The sequence below is a fragment of the Saccopteryx bilineata genome, chromosome 4 (assembly GCF_036850765.1).
Source record: "Saccopteryx bilineata isolate mSacBil1 chromosome 4, mSacBil1_pri_phased_curated, whole genome shotgun sequence".
Taxonomy (NCBI): domain Eukaryota; kingdom Metazoa; phylum Chordata; class Mammalia; order Chiroptera; family Emballonuridae; genus Saccopteryx; species Saccopteryx bilineata.
The window spans coordinates 120594955-120609666 of NC_089493.1; the positions used below are offsets into that span (position 1 = coordinate 120594955).

The following is a 14712-nucleotide window of genomic DNA, read 5'->3' on the forward strand; positions in this document are numbered from 1 at the left end:
CAGTATCACTCCTTACGGCACCATTTTTCTGACGTCACTCCTTGACTGAACTTTAAAAGGCAATTTTATTCCCCATAATTTTGGTTTTTCTTGAACGTTTTAAGCATAAACTATTATTGTTATTATTATGTTTTTGTTACAGAGACAGAAATACAAAGAGAGGGACAGATAGGGACAGGCAGACGGAAAAGAAGAGAGATGAGAAGCATCAATTTTTCCTTGCTGCTCTTTAGTTGTTCATTGATTGCTTTCTCATATGTTCCTTGACTGGGCTGTGGGGGAGCTATAGCAGAGCACGTGACGCTTTGCTCAAGCTAATGACATTGGGCTCAAGCTAGCAACCTTGGGCTTCAAACCAGTGACCTTTGGGCTCAAGCCAGGGACCATGGGGTCATGTCTATGATCCCACACTCAAGCCAGTGACCCCATGATCAAAATCGTGAGCCTCCACCACTCAAAACAGCGACCTCAGTTTGAACCTGAGTCCTCTGTGTTCCAGTCCCTGCTCTATCCACTGTGCCACTGCCTAGTCAGGCTAAGCATAAATTATTTTTTATTCTGAAAAAAATTTTAGAAAGCTTCAATTTGGGTAAAAATCTAATGCTTTAAGCATATTTATTATTTTAAGGTAAAATGGCTTTTTATTGATGTAAACACCACAAATTTTTATGTCAGTGAGAAGCTACTCGAACCATCTGTGACAGCATGGAATCAGTTTATGTGGCCAGAATGTATTTCAAAAAGATTGAACTAGTCAAGTTGCACTTGAACTGGCTTGCAAAGCAAATAAAAGAAACACGAGGTTAAAATTATCATCTAAGTTGTCCAAACAATGTATGCTGAAAAGCAGAGGAAAATTGTCAAAAAAGAACAATGTTGGCCCTGGTTGGTTGGCTCAGTGGTAGAGCGTCGGCCTGGGGTGCAGAAGTCCTGGGTTCGATTCCCGGCCAGGGCACACAGGAGAAGCGCCCATTTGTTTCTCCACCCCTCTCCCTCTCCTTCCTCTTTGTCTCTCTCTTCCCCTCCCGCAGCCAAAGCTCCATTGGAGCAAAGATGGCCCGGGTGCTGGGGATAGCTACTTGGCCTCTGCCACAGGCGCTAGAGTGGCTCTGGTCACAACAGAGTGATGCCCCGGAGGGGCAGAGAATCACCCCCTGGTGGGCAGAGCGTCGCCCCTGGTGGGCGTGCCGGGTGGATCCCAGTCAGGCGCATGCGGGAGTCTGTCTGACTGTCTCTCCCCAATTCCAGACTATCAACTACAAAGGAGCCCCCATAAGGATGACTTCTGACTTCTCAACAGAAACACTTGAGGCCAGAAGGGAATGGTAAGAAATATTAAAAGTAATGCAGAACTAGAGTATACAATCAAGACTACTTTATCCAGCAAGGCTATCATTTAAAATTGAAGGAAAAATAAAAAGCTTTGCAGACAAAAAAACAAAAAAACAAGAAAACAAAACTCAAGGAATTTACCACAACCCAATCAAGGCTGCAAAAAATGCTAAGGGACCTGTTGTAAAACAGATCAAAGGAGAAAAATAATATAGCAAAAGAGGAATACAGTTTTAAAGAATAAAATGGCAATAAACAATTACATATCAATGATAACCTTAAATGTAAGTAGATTAAAAGATCTGATCAAAAGACATAGGGTAGCTGCATGGATAAGAAAACAGGACCCATACATATACTGTCTACAAGAAACACACTTTAAATCAAAAGATGCACATAGACTGAAGATAAAGGGATAGAAAAATATATCATGCAAATGGAAATGAAAAAAAAGCTGGGGTAGCAATACTTATATCAGACAAAATGGACTTTAAAACAAAGACTAGGGATGACGTCACAGTGATGGCGCGGTAGGAAGTGATACCGAAAATCTCCCCATAAACTCAACAAGTTCTTCAACCAGAAACAGAAAAACCTATACTTGGAGTCTTCAGATGCTTCACAACACACCCGAAGGTAGGATCGAGCGAAAGACTGGCTAAATATATGGTCAAACTCCGGGGGAAATAAGGAGTAAGAAATGCTCCGCCTTCCTCTCTAATCCAAACAGGATGGTTTTCACTGAGAACTGAGAATATAGAAACTAAGGTAGGCATAGGGAGTGAATAGTTCCAGGCTGCAGTACAAACAGCCAAACCAGGCTGTGGCACGGAGATCCAAGCCGTGGAAAAACCTGGGCAATTCAAGCTAACGCGCGCGCCAAACCCAGACAAAGAAAGACAAGTGGGGCAGCCATTTTCCACATCTCCTGGTTGGCGTGGTTAGTGGGCAAGAGATTCCTACAAACACTTCAGGGGTGGGCGCAGCCCATGCTAACCCACAGAGAAGCAGAGTCAGAGGCCTCTGTGTGGGCAAAAAGCAGCATCTCCTAGGAGCCCCAGTGCCCTGAGGGGACCGGGCACGGGGAGGGAGCTGGAGCCAACTCCAACGGCGGAACTTTTCTGTGCGGGAGGAGGGCTTTCGCGGAGTGAGAGGCGGGACCCGAGCCTCATAATCTGGTCAGTGTGCACGCACGCAGAGTGGGCAGGAGATTCCTCCGAACTCCTCAGGGGTGGGCGCCCGTGTTTTCCCTCAGAGGAGCAGAGTCAGAGGCCTGTGAGCGGGCCAGGAGCGGAAGCCCCAGCGCCCTGGGAAAGCTGCACGGGGACAGAGCGAAAGCCAATTCCAACCCAGTAACTTTTCCGTGTGGGCAGAGGGCTTTCTCAGCATGAGAGTCATCCCGCCTGAGCCTCATAATCTGGTCAGTGCTCACGCAGGAAGAGTGGACAGGAGATTCCTCCGAACTCCTCAGGGGTGGGCACCCGTGTTTTCCCTCAGAGGAGCAGAGTCAGAGGCCTGTGAGTGGGCCAGGAGCGGAAGCCCCAGCGCCCTGGGAAAGCCGCACGGGGACAGAGCGAAAGCCAATTCCAACCCAGTAACTTTTCCATGTGGGCAGAGGGCTTTCTCTGCGTGAGAGTCGTCCCGCCTGAGCCTCATAATCTGGTCAGTGCTCACGTAGGAAGAGTGAACAGGAGATTCCTCTGAACTCCTCAGAGGTGGGTGCCCATGTTTTTCCCACAGAGGAGCAGGTCTGTGAGCGGGCCAGGAGCGGAATCTCAGGCAGCCCTAGCCCCTTGGGAAAGCCGCACGAGGATAGAGCGAAAGCCAATTCCAAAGCTCGATCTTTTCCGTGTGGGTAGGGATTTCACTCAAAGTGTGACCTGTCTGGTCTGACATCCTGGTGGGTGCACACAGAAAGTGGGCAAGAGATTCCTCCAAACGCCTCAGGAGTGGGCACTCGAGTTATCCCACAGAGGGGCAGAGCCAGAGGTCTTTGAGTGAGAGAAAGTCACTCCTGATTATGCTGGCAAGTCTGACTGACTGAGCCTTACTCAGAGCCCTGTGCTGAGTGGAAATAGAGTGGGGAGTTGCCAGCTCTTTGAGACTCTTACTATCCAGGCAGAGGCAGCAGCAACCCCATAACTGGATTATCAGGCTTCTAATTGTGGAAGGAAAGACTAGGAGAGAGGCTCCAGGAACACTCTCACAGTGAGAGATCCTCTCACTGTTGGAACCTATAAACACTAATGAACCTCGACTGCCAACAAGACTGAAGCCCAATACATGACATTGCCATAGAGAATTATCAACTGCAAACCTCTTCCAGAGCGTGCAACAAGGGCAGAACCCGGGGTACAAAGTCACTGACCAGAAAGACAGAAAAGAAAAAGCAAGACGACAACCTCTCAAAATCAAGAATAATCTGCAGATTTTATAACCTATCCCATTTTATTATATTTGTTCGTCTGTGTCTCTTTTCTTCATTCTTGATTTTTTTTTTCTACTCCAATTTGGTCATTTAATTCTCTTTCAGTCTTACTCTTGCCTCTCTTTAAACTACACTACCCATAAGTGTTACATCTTCCATTATCTTTTCTTTCCTCCTCCTTTCTCTCTTTGAGGGTTGCAATCCAAAACCCCTAACTCTCTCTTTCTCTCTCCTCTTTTTTCTTTTTTCTTCTTTAAGTTGTTTCATCTTTTCTCTCTCTCTCTCTCTTTTCTCCCTCTATATTAGTCTCTTCCTCTCTCCTTTATGTCTTCTCTCATTCAAACTTCAATAATGAACAAATTATCTTATCTGGGACTCAAACTTAAGTTTGTGGCATTTTGGAGGGTTTTTACTTCACCTTTTTAACACATTAGCAGTGCTCCCATTCCTGACTCTCCATTTTATCTAGTTCTTGTTCCACTAAATATAATAGTAATTTTTAAATATTCCAGCCCTTTTTCCTGTTTCCCTCTTATTCCTCTCATCATAACTCTGAGTCAGCCAACACCTAAAAGCAAATCATTTTATTCTTGACCCAAATTTTTTCCTAATTTGCTTTTTGTGGGTCTGTACTGCTCCCCCCTTTTTTATATATAAATATTTTTTTCTTTTATTTTTTTTTCTTTTTCCTTTACCCCTATATTACTTCTCCCCAATTCAGGCCCTCCACTACAGGTATTGTTTGTTCTATTTAGTACAATATAATTCACAGTTCATCACAAGATTTTCTCAAAAAAGAGGGGAGAGGAGAGGATAGGAAAAAAGGAGGGGAAGGAATTATTCCCTTTTTTTCCTCAAATTTTTATCTTATTTTATTTTTCTTTATTTAATGATTAATTTTTTTAAAAAATGCGCAATTTTTTATTTTTATTTTTTTATCCTTTTATTCCTTATAAAATCTCATTAATACTATCAAGAAAACCACCCTCAGATGCCATTAAAGAAAAGAAAATCGAATATCATGGATACAAAAGAAAGAGAGGTAACACAGAGAGATGAGAAAAATCTATGGAGAAAAAATTTAAGATATTGGAAACCCTGGAGTTAAACGACAGAGAATTTAAAATAGAAATTCTAAAAATACTCAGAGATATACAAGAAAACACAGAAAGGCAATTTAGGGAGCTCAGAAAACAACTCGATGAACACAAAGAGTATATCTCCAAGGAAATTGAAACTATAAAATCAAATTAAACAGAGATGAAAAACTCAATTCATGAGCTGAAAAATGAGGTAACAAGCTTAGCTAATAGAACAGGCCAGATAGAAGAGAGGATCAGCGAAATAGCAGACAAGCAACTTGAGGCTCAACAAAGAGAAGAAGAAAGAGATTCAAAAATTTAAAAAAATGAAATAGCCCTACAGAAATTAAATGACTCCATCAAAAAGAATAACATAAGAATAATAGGTATATCAGAGGGAGAAGAGAGAGAAAATGGAATGGAGAACATACTCAAACAAATAATAGATGAGAACATCCCAAGCCTGTGGAAAGAATTAAACCTCAAATTCTAGAAGCAAACAGAACTCTAAGTTTTCTTAACACCAACAAACCTACTTCAAGGCACATCATAATAAAATTGGCACAAACCAACTGCAAAGAAAAAATTCTCAAGGCAGCCAGGGAAAAGAAGAATACAACATAAAGGAAGGCCCATTAGATTATCATCAGATTTCTCAACAGAAACTCTACAAGCTAGAAGAGAGTGGACCCCAATATTTAAAGTCTTGAAAGAGAGGAACTTTCAGCCACGAATACTATACCCATCAAAGCTAACCTTCAAATATGAAGGAGAAATAAAAACATTCACAGATACAGAAAAGATGAGAGAATTTATCACCAGAAAACCCCTACTCCAGGAAATACTAAAGGGGGTTCTCCAGATACAAAGAATAAAAAAAACAACAACAACAAAGCCACAAATAAAAGCTCCAAGAAGAACATAACAAAACCAACTTTAAACTGTGACAACAATAAGAAAGGGGGGGAGAGGATGAAGAATAACAGTACCAAAGGGCGATGGAGGGCAAAAGTACTCACAAAAGAGTGCACTACAATGAACAGGGTAGGAACCCTTTTCATAACTTAATAGTAACCACCATTGAAAAAACCACCACTGAAGCACATGATTTAAAAAAGATAGCAACAGAGGAAAGATGTATGGAACACAACCAAATAAAAACAAAAGATAGAAAAACGAAAGAGAAGAATCAAACAAGGCACAAAACTAACAGAAAGCAATCTATAAAATGGCAATGAGGAACTCAAAAGTGTCAATAATTACACTAAATGTAAACGGATTAAACTCACCAATAAAAAGACACAGAGTAGCCGAATGGATCAAAAAAGAAAATCCAACTGTATGCTGCCTACAAGAAACTCATTTAAGTAACAAGGATAAAAACAAATTCAAAGTGAAAGGCTGGAAAACAATGCTCCAAGCAAATAACATCCAAAAAAAAGCAGGCGTAGCAATACTCATATCTGATGATGCTGACTACAAGACAGCAAAAGTACTCAGAGACAAAAATGGCCATTTCATAATGGCTAAGGGGACACTGAATCAAAAACACATAACAATTCTTAATATATATGCACCAAACCAAGGAGCACCAAAATATATAAGACAGCTACTTATTGACCTTAAAACAAAAACTGACAAAAATACAATCATACTTGGAGACCTCAATACACCGCTGACGGCTCTAGATCGGTCATCCAAACAGAGAATCAACAAAGACATAGTGGCCTTAAACAAAACACTAGAGCACCTGGATATGATAGACATCTACAGGACATTTCATCCCAAACTGACTGAGTATACATTTTTCTCCAGTGTACATGGATCATTCTCAAGAATTGACCATATGCTGGGCCACAAAAACAACATCAGCAAATTCAGAAAAATTGAAGTTGTACCAAGCATATTTTCTGATCATAAAGCCTTGAAACTAGAATTCAACTGCAAAAAAGAGGAAAAAAATCCCACAAAAATGTGGAAACTAAACAACATACTTTTAAAGAATGAATGGGTCAAAGAAGAAATAAGTGCCGAGATCAAAAGATATATACAGACAAATGAAAATGATAATACGACATATCAGAATCTATGGGATGCAGCAAAAGCAGTGATAAGAGGGAAGTTCATATCACTTCAGGCATATATGAACAAACAAGAGAGAGCCCAAGTGAACCACTTAACTTCCCACCTTAAGGAACTAGAAAAAGAAGAACAAAGACAACCCAAAACCAGCCGAAGAAAGGAGATAATAAAAATCAGAGCAGAAATAAATGAAATAGAGAACAGAAAAACTATAGAAAAAATTAATAGAACAAGGAGCTGGTTCTTTGAAAAAATCAACAAAATTGACAAACCCTTGGCAAGACTTACCAAGGAAAAAAGAGAAAGAACTCATATAAACAAAATGCAAAATGAAAGAGGAGAAATCACCACGGACATCGTAGATATACAAAGAATTATTGTAGAATACTATGAAAAACTTTATGCCACAAAATTCAACAACCTAGAAGAAATGGATAAATTCCTAGAACAATACAACCTTCCCAGACTGAGCCAAGAAGAAGCAGAAAGCCTAAACAGACCTATTAGTAGAGAAGAAATAGAAAAAAAACATTAAAAACCTCCCCAAAAACAAAAGTTCAGGCCCAGACGGCTATACCAGCGAATTTTATCAAACCTTCAAAGAAGACTTGGTTCCTATTCTACAGAAAGTCTTCCAAAAAATTGAAGAAGAAGCAGTACTTCCAAACACATTTTATGAGGCAAACATAACCCTTATACCAAAACCAGGCAAGGATGGCACAAAAAAAGAAAACTACAGACCAATATCTCTAATGAATACAGATGCTAAAATATTAAACAAAATACTGGCAAACCGAATACAACAACATATTAAAAAAATAATACATCATGATCAAGTGGGATTCATCCCAGAATCTCAAGGATGGTTCAACATACGCAAAACGGTTAACGTAATACACCATATCAACAAAACAAAGAACAAAAACCACATAATCTTATCAATAGATGCAGAAAAGGCTTTTGATAAAATACAACACAATTTTATGTTTAAGACTCTCAACAAAATGGGTATAGAAGGAAAATATCTCAACATGATAAAGGCCATATATGATAAACCATCAGCTAACATCATATTAAATGGCACTAAACTGAAGGCTTTCCCCCTTACATCAGGAACAAGACAGGGTTGTCCACTCTCTCCACTCTTATTTAACGTGGTACTAGAGGTTTTTGCCACAGCAATCAGACAAGACAAAGAAATAAAAGGCATACATATCGGAAAAGAAGAAGTAAAGGTATCACTTTTTGCAGATGATATGATCCTATACATCGAAAACCCCAAAGAATTCACAAAAAGACTACTAGAAACAATAAGCCAATACAGTAAAGTCGCAGGATACAAAATTAACATACAGAAGTCAATAGCCTTTCTATATGCCAACAATGAAACAACTGAGAAGGAACTCAAAAGAATAATCCCCTTCACGATTGCAACAAAAAAAATAAAATACCTAGGAATAAACATAACAAAGAATGTAAAGGACTTATACAATGAGAACTATAAACCATTGTTAAGGGAAATCGAAAAAGACATTATGAGATGGAAGAATATACCTTGTTCTTGGTTAGGTTGAATAAATATAATCAAGATGGCCATATCACCCAAAGCTATATACAAATTTAATGCAATTACCATCAAAATTCCAATGACATTTTTTAAAGAAATGGAGCAAAAAATCATCAGATTTATATGGAACTATAAAAAGCCCCGAATAGCCAAAGCAATCCTAAAGAAAAGGAATGAAGCTGGGGGCATTACAATACCTGACTTCAAACTCTATTATAGGGCCACGACAATCAAAACAGCATGGTATTGGCAGAAAAATAGACACTCAGACCAATGGAACAGAATAGAAAGCCCAGAAATAAAACCACATATATATAGTCAAATAATTTTTGATAAAGGGGCCAACAACACTCAATGGAGAAAAGAAAGCCTCTTCAACAAATGGTGCTGGGAAAACTGGAAAGCCACATGCAAAAGAATGAAGCTGGACTACAGTTTGTCCACCTGTACTAAAATTAACTCAAAATGGATCACAGATCTAAACATAAGACCTGAAACAATAAAGTACATAGAAGAAGACATAGGTACCAAACTCATGGACCTGGGCTTTAAAGAGCATTTTATGAATTTGACTCCACAGGCAAGAGAAGTGAAAACAAAAATTAATGAATGGGACTACATCAGACTAAGTTTTTGTTCAGCAAGAGAAATTGATAACAAGATAAACAGACAGCCAACAAATTGGGAAATGATATTTTTAAACACCTGCTCAGATAAGGGCCTAATATCCAAAATATACAAAGAACTCATAAAACTCAACGACAAACAAACAAACAATCCAATAAAAAAATGGGAAGAGGACATGAACAGACACTTCTCCCAGGAAGAAATACAAATTGCCAGCAGATATATGAAAAGATGCTCATCTTCTTTAGTTATTAGAGAAATGCAAATCAAAACTGCAATGAGATACCACCTCACACCTGTTAGACTAGCTATTATTAACAAGACAGGTAATGGCAAATGTTGGAGAGGTTGTGGAGAAAAAGGAACCCTCATCCACTGTTGGTGGGAATGTAAAGTAGTACAACCATTATGGAAGAAAGTATGGTGGTTCCTCAAAAAACTGAAAATAGAACTACCTTATGACCCAGCAATCCCTCTACTGGGTATATACCCCCAAAACTCAGAAACATTGACTTCTAAAGACACATGCAGCCCCATGTTCATTGCAGCATTGTTCACAGTGGCCCGGACATGGAAACAACCAAAAAGCCCATCAATAGATGACTGGATATAGAAGATGTGGCACATGTACACTATGGAATACTACTCAGCCATAAGAAATGATGACATCAGATCATTTATAGCAAAATGGTGGAATCTTGACAACATTATACGGAGTGAAATAAGTAAATCAGAAAAAACCAGGAACTGCATTTTTTCATACGTAGATGGGACATAAAAGTGAGACCAAGAGACATTGATAAGAGTGTGGTGGTTATGGGGGGAGGGGGGAGAGGGAGAGGGAAGGGGTAGGGGGAGGGGCACAAAGAGAACTAGATGGAGGGTGACAGGACAATCTGACTTTGGGTGATGGGTATGCAACATAATTGAACTTTAAGATAACCTGGACATATTATCTTTGTATTTATGTATCTTGATTTACTAATGTCACCCCATTAAAAATAAACACAATAAAAAAATTAAAAAAAAACAAAAAAAAACAAAAACTATAGTTAGAGATAAAGAAGGTCACTACATAATGATAAAGGGAGCAATCCAAAAGGAAGATATAACCATTATAAATATCTACACACCTAATATAGGAGCACCTAAATATATAAAGCAGACTTTGATGGATTTAAAGGGTGAGATCAACAGCAATACTATAATAGTATGGGATTTCAATATCCCATTAACATCATTAGATAGATCCTCAAGAAAGAAAATTAACAAAGAAACAGCAGACTTAAAGGACATATAAGATCAACTTGATTTAATAGCTATCTTCAGAACCTTTCACCCTAAAACAGCAGAATATACATTCTTTTCAAGTGCTCATGATACATTCTCTAGAATAGACCACATGTTAGAGCACAAAAGCAGTCTCAACAAATTTAAGAAGATTGAAATCATATTGAACACTTTCTTTGATCACAATGGCATTAAACTAGAAATCAACCACAACAGAAAAACTGAAAAATACTCAAACACTTGGAAACTAAATAGGATGTTATTAAATAACGAATGGGTAAACAATGTGATCAAAGAAGATATTAAAAAATTCCTAGAAACAAATGATAATGAGCATACATCAACTCAAAATTTATGGGACACAGCAAAAGCAGTCCTGAGAGAAAGTTTATAGCATTACAGGCATACCTCAAGAAGCTAGAAAAAGCTCAAATAAACAATTTGACCCTACATCCAAAAGAACTAGAAAAAGAACAGGAAGTAAAACCTAGAGCTAGTAGAAGGAAGAAAATAACAAAGATCAGAGCAGAAATAAATGGCATAGAGGCTAAAGAAACAATACAGAGGATCAATGAAACCAGGAGCTGGTTCTTTAAAAAGGTAAACAAGATCTATGGACCTTTAACCAGACTCACGAAGAAAAAAACAGAGAGGACTCAAATAAATAAAATTAGAAACGAGAGTGGAGAAATAACAACTGACACAACAGAAATACAAAATATTGTAAGAAAATACAATGAAGAACTGTACGCCAAAAAACTAGACAACCTAGATGAAATGCACAATATCCTTGGAACATATAATCTTCCAAAAATAAATCTGAAAGAATCAGAAAACCTAAACAGACCAATTACAACAAATGAGAATGAAACAGTTATCATAAAAACTCCCAAAAAAGAAAAGCCCTAGGCCTGATGACTTCACAAGTGAATTCTACCAAATGTTCAAAGAAGAACTAACTCCTATCCTTCTCAAGCTATTTCAAAAAATGCAAGAGGAAGGAAGACTTCCAAGCTACTTTTATGAGGTGAGCATAATTTTGATTCCAAAACCAGGCATAGACAACACAAAAAAAGAAAATTATAGGACAATATGCCTGATGAATTTCTATGCTAAAGTCCTCAACAAAATATTAGCAAACTGGATCCAGCAATATATGAAAAAAAGCATGTCAGAGTAATGGCGGAGTAGGAAGCGATACCGATAAATCTCCCCCAAAACTCAACAAGATCTTCAACCAGAAACAGAAAAACCTATACTTGGAGCTTCCAGATTCTTCGCAATACACCCAAAGGTATGATTGAGTGAAAAATTGGCTAAATATATAACCAAACCCCGAAGGAAATAGGGAGTAAGAAATGCTCCGCCTTCCTCACTAACCTAAACAGGGCGGCTTTCTCTGGTAAATGTGAATATAGAAACTGAGGCGGGCAAAGGGGGTGAATAGATCCAGGCCGCCGCAGCAAAAACGGCCGAACCAGGCTGTGGCTCAGAGATCCAAGCCGAGGAAAATCTGATCCTGTGGCAACCCGGGCAATACAAGCTAACACTCGCGCCAAACCCAAACAAAGAAAGACAAGCGGAGCAGCCATTTTACCCGGTCTCCTGGTCGGTGCGCAGTTAGTGGAAGAGAGATTTCTTCCTAAGCCGCGGAAGTGGGTGCCCGTGTTGCCCCACGGAGAGGCAGGGTCAGAGGCCTTTCTGTGGGCTGAGGGCAGAGTCTCTGGGCAGCCCCAGTGCCCTGGGAAAGCCACGCATGGGAGGGAGTGAGAACTAATCCCAACGGTGGAGATTTTCCGTGCTGGAGGCTGTTTCACTCAGAGGGAACCGCGGCCGGCCTCATATCCTGGTTTGCGCGCGCAGATAAGGAGTGAGCGATTCCTCCGAGTGCCTCCGCAGTGCGCGCCCGTGTTATCGCAGAGAGGGGCAGAGTGAGGGGCCTTTGTGTGGGCCAAAGCGGAATCTCGGGCCGCCCCAGCGCCTTGCAAAAGCCGCACACGGGGACGGAGCGAGACTCAATTCCAACGCTGCAACTTTTCCCTGCGGTTGGGGGTTTCACTCAGAGCGTGAGACTGCTGGCCGGATATCCTGGTTGCAGACAGTGAGTGAGAGTTTCCTCCAAGCGCCCCGGAAGTGGGCGCCCGCTTGTGTTACTGAATAGAGTGACAGAGCCAGAGGTCTTCGAGTGGGCGGAAAGCCCACCTGATTATGCTAGCAGCTCTGACTGACTGAGCCTTACCCAGAGCCCTGTGCTGAGTGCAAATAGAGTGGGGAGTTGCCAGCAATTTGAGCCTCTTACTATCCAGGCAGAGGCAGCAGCAACCCCATAACTGGACTATCAGGCTACTAAGTGAGGAAGGAAAGACTAGGAGAAAGGCTCCAGGAACACGGACTCTCTCACTGTCAGAGCCTATAAATGCTAATGAGCCTCGACTCCCAACGAGAATAAAGCACAATACATGACATTGCCATAGAGACTTATCAACTGCAAACCTCTACTTGAGCGTGCCAAAGGGGCAGAACCCGGGGTACAGAGTCACCGACCAGGAAGAGGGAGAGAAAAGAAAAAGCAAGAAGATAACCTCTCAAAATCAAGAATAACCTGCAGACTTTATAACCTATCCCATTTTATTATATTTGTTCGTTTGTTTCTCTTATCTTCATTCTTGAGACTTTTTTTTCCTCCTCCAATTTGGCCGATTAACTCTCTACCGGTCTTACTCTCTCCTCTCCTTGAACTACACTACCCATAAGTGTTACATCTCCCATTATCATTTCTCTTCTCTTCCTTTCTCTCTATGAGGGTTGCACTCCAAAACCCTTAACTCTCTCTCTCTCTCTCCTTTCTTTTTTTTTCTTTTAGTGGTTCCCTCTTTTTTTCTCTCTCTCTCTTTCTTTTCTCCTTCTATATTAGTTTCTTCCTTTCTCCTTTACATCTCTTCTCATTCAAACCTCAATAACAAACAAATTATCTGGGACTCAAACCTATGTTTGTGGCATTTTGGGGAGTTTTTACTTCACCTTTTTAACTCACTAGCAGTGCTCCCATCCCTGGCTCTCCATATTATCTAGTTCTTGTTCCACTAAATACAATAGTAAGTTTTTAATTTGTCCCCCCATTTTTCCATTTTCCTCTTATTCCTCTCATCATAACTCTTAGAAAACCAACACAAAAAGCAAATCATTTTATTCTTGACCCAAATTTTTTCCTTATTTGCTTTTTGTGGGTCCATACGCTCTTTTTTTTTTTTCTTTTTTCTTTTTTTTTTTTTTTTCCTTTTTTTTTTTTTTTTTTCTTTCTCTCTTTTTTGCCCCTTTATTACTTTTCCCCAATTCAGGTCCTCCATCACAGGCATTGTTTGTTATAACTCACAGTCCACCACAAGATTTTCTCAAGAAAGAGGGGAGAGGAGAGGAGAGGAAAAAAAAAGAGTGGGGGAATAATTTCCTTTTTTAAAAAATTTTTATTTTATTTTATTTTTCTTTATTTCATTATTAATTTTTTTAAAAAAAACAACTCTTTTCGATTTGTTATTTTTTTATTTTTTTAACTTTTTATTCTTTATTAAATCTCATTAATACTATCAACAAAACCACCCTCAGATGCCATTAAGTAAGAGAAAATCAAATATCATGGATACAAAAGAAAGAGAGGTAACACAGCTAGATGAGGAAAAATCTATGGAGAAAAAATTTAATATATTGGAAACCTTGGAGCTAAATGACAGAGAATTCAAGATAGAAATCCTAAAAATCCTCCGAGATATACAAGAAAACACAGAAACGCAATATAGGGAGCTCAGAAAACAACTCCATGAACACAAAGAATATATGTCCAAGGAAATTGAAACTATAAAAACAAATCAAACAGAGATGAAAAACTCAATTCACGAGCTGAAAAATGAAGTAACAAGCTTAGCTAATAGAACAGGTCAGATAGAAGAGAGGATTAGTGAAATAGAAGACAAGCAACTTGAGGCACAACAGAGAGAAGAAGAAAGAGACTCAAAAATTAAAAAAAATGAGATAGCCCTACAAGAATTATTTGACTCCATCAAAAAGAATAACATAAGAATAATAGGTATATCAGAGGGAGAAGAGAGAGAAAATGGAATGGAGAACATACTTAAACTAATAATTGATGAGAACTTCCCAAGCCTGTGGAAAGAACTAAGCCTCAAGTTCAAGAAGCAAACAGAACTCCAAGTTTTCTTAACCCCAACAAACCTACTCCAAGGCATATCATAATGAAATTGACACAAACCAACAGCAAAGAAAAAATTCTCAAGGCAGCCAGGGAAAAG

General features: G+C 39.4%; 1 non-coding gene across 1 annotated transcript; it reads left to right on the forward strand.

Moving 5' to 3' along the window:
- The first annotated feature begins 879 nt into the window (after window positions 1–879).
- On the forward strand, window positions 880–955 carry TRNAP-GGG (transfer RNA proline (anticodon GGG)). The gene has a single exon. It is a non-coding gene; the product is annotated as a tRNA-Pro (tRNA).
- Window positions 956–14712: the final 13757 nt, after the last annotated feature.